Raw genomic sequence first — 2,897 nt, forward strand, 5'->3', positions numbered from 1 at the left:
GAAATGAATTATTGTTTAATTAATAAGTTCATTAATTAATGACTAGTTCATGATAAGTTCTTTCCCTGGCCCTAATTTCATCACTGTCAATTGTACTTTTATTTAAGCTCTTGACTTCAGGGTGTCACAAGTCCCACCCTTCCTCAGATGGATGATAAATGTGTATGTGTCAAGGGCTCTAAGGAGATGCCAGGATGCCAGGCACAGGACATAGTCCCACAGCTGAGACTGCTCTTCTTCCCCTGAAGCCAGCTAAATGCTATGGTCAAGCCTTCACCCCCTTTAAGAGGTCCCCCCAAAATTAGGCGAGATGTAAGACTTTACCATCTGTCCCAAATTCAACCAGTTCCAGTTTGTGTTTAAACAGAATCATAACTACAGCTCAAAACTAAGTATCACCCAATTATTCATGGGAATGAAGAGCAATCACCAATTTCTTGGTACTTACTTTCTTTTTCTTTTTTAAAACATGGAAGCTTCACAAATTTGCGTGTCATCCTTGCACAGGGGCCATGCTAATCTTCTCTGTATCGTTCGAATTTTAGTATATGTGCTGCTGAAGTGAGCACTCTTGGTACTTATTTTTACTTAAAGGCTAAACATCTGTATGTTTCAGGTAAGATAGTCTGACTTAATTAAAGACAATGGTTCTATGATAAACACCTATCAGAGTATCTAGTACACTAGTAGGCCCTTAACAAATGTTTGATAATTAATTCACTAAATGCATTAATTAGGTAGTTAATAGATATTTAGAGTTCACAATAGATTATATTTCACATCAGGAGCCCCAACTTTGCCAACACTGCTGTACAAATATAACCTGTTTTCAAAATACACAATATTGTGAAATGTGTATATGATTATCCTTCATGAGATCAGGAATACATCCTTCTCTGGTGATATATCTAGAAACAAGTTCATTCATTCATTCATTTCCACACAACAGGGTGACTGCTCCTTATGTTAGTCACATTTCACCTCCATCAACTATCTCTTAGCACACTATCTCCAGTAATAGTGAGGACACCCAGCCCAATCAACACAAGCTAGATAAATAAATTATGTCCTGTTACCTCCAGGCAACAAACTCTGTAGTTAGACTGTCTGAATTAGAATCCTGACTCCAGAATGTTCACCTATGTAACCTTAGACAAATTTCTTAATCCCTCTCTTCCTTGGTTTCTTCATCTGTAAAATAGGGATGACAATCATAGTACCTACCTTATAGGATTATAGTGAGGATCGAAGGAGACTATAATGTGCTGATAGGTATTACATGTCCCATAAACTGTTAACTGATTCTAGTCATTGCATTATTTTCAAAACTTACTTTCCATACGATCTGCCACAGTGAATCCACAGGACATTACAACAGCAATTATTAGTCACCACAGTTTATAGGCAACTGTGTACAGGTCCTCTGGTTCTACTGGGAGTCAGCCATTATAACACAACATCTTATCACAGCCCTCCCAGCAGCCCAACACATGACTCAGCCATGCCAAAATCTATGAGTATGCATCACAACCCAGCTGGTATAGAACCAGGACAGAACTTGCAACAAGATGATCTGGATCCAGTTCAGCCTGGTATGTATTTAAGGGACATCATTACTCCTCAAAAAACCTGTTTCTTCATTTATAAAGTAAAAATGATTTTTACTTACTTTTAAAAAATAAACTTTACTTACTTTAATCCTCTATGTACCTCATTGTAGAGGATTAAACATCATAACGTAGTAAGAATACCTTTCAAATGTAAAGTGTATTGTATGCTGGGTATTATTATTCATCTTTGTATCACAGCTTCATTAATTCAAAATATGCTTAGTTCATTTCTGGCTGTTCCAGACACTGTGTTAAGTTCTAGGGGCATGGAAATAAATAACATACAGTAGCCAGAGTTGAATATATATTTGTTTGGTATATTATTTGTTAATTGGTCAATTAACATTGTTAAAAAACATTTGGACTGGAGAGCTTATACCCAATTTGAAAGAGACACAAGATGCCATATTGCATTTTATCATAGCAGACATGTGTCTTCCTCTCTTTGTGCACTCCCAGTGAGCATTTACATCTATAATAACATCGAAACGCTCGACTATAACCAAGTTTAATTCCCATAAATTCCCCTTTCTAGACTGTGAGCTTCTTGAGGGTATACCTATGCAGTTTTTCTTCTTTGTATCTTTGGTATTTATCTCAGAATACTGCATAAAGTAGACACTTAGAAAACATATATTTTTCAGTACCTAAATATGACCAACTCCCTTTAAGTGTCAGGGAAAAATAATGTCACAATTCAATCAAATCCTTTCAACCAGAAACCTTATGAATGCAGTTCTTTTTTTTTTTTTTTTTTTTTTTGTACCAGCATTGGGTGTGCACTACCTCTATGTACACAAGTATACACATCTGTACATAGGTAGGCTAATGGACAGCCTTGCTGAGAACATTACGTTTTAAAATACTCAGTAGCCATTCAGTAAATGACAACTTCTGATGGCCTAAGCTTTCAGAAAGAGTTAATGTACCTCAAAGAAGTAATCAGTGTAACTTTCCAACCAGTAAAATCAAGCCCCTTATATTCTATTTAATTTCCTAGGAGTTTTTATATACATATATATGTTCAGCATACATAGCCCCTCACACATATACCAGCACTATATATTTTTTTACAACATAGGGTTTTCTAGGATTGAGTAGTTTTAAACAACAGTATTTTATTATTTTAAGCACACCCACTGTGGAAACATTCTCGGGGCTCACTGCTTCTGCTATTGGAACATTTGTTTTTTATTCTGAATATTTCAGCACATCTATTTACCTGGCACTATATTTAGTACCACAGTGCCAAGATGGCATATATAAAGATTCAATTGCAATTCCCAT

At 35.9% G+C, this 2,897-nt stretch overlaps 1 non-coding gene across 1 annotated transcript; it reads right to left on the minus strand.

Moving 5' to 3' along the window:
- Positions 1-462: 462 nt before the first annotated feature.
- Positions 463-569, minus strand: LOC123576218. Its single transcript, XR_006701239.1, has one exon. It is a non-coding gene; the product is annotated as a U6 spliceosomal RNA (small nuclear RNA).
- Between the last annotated feature and the right edge of the window lie 2,328 nt (positions 570-2,897).

The sequence above is a fragment of the Leopardus geoffroyi genome, chromosome C2, assembly GCF_018350155.1.
Source record: "Leopardus geoffroyi isolate Oge1 chromosome C2, O.geoffroyi_Oge1_pat1.0, whole genome shotgun sequence".
In the NCBI taxonomy this organism is placed as follows: domain Eukaryota; kingdom Metazoa; phylum Chordata; class Mammalia; order Carnivora; family Felidae; genus Leopardus; species Leopardus geoffroyi.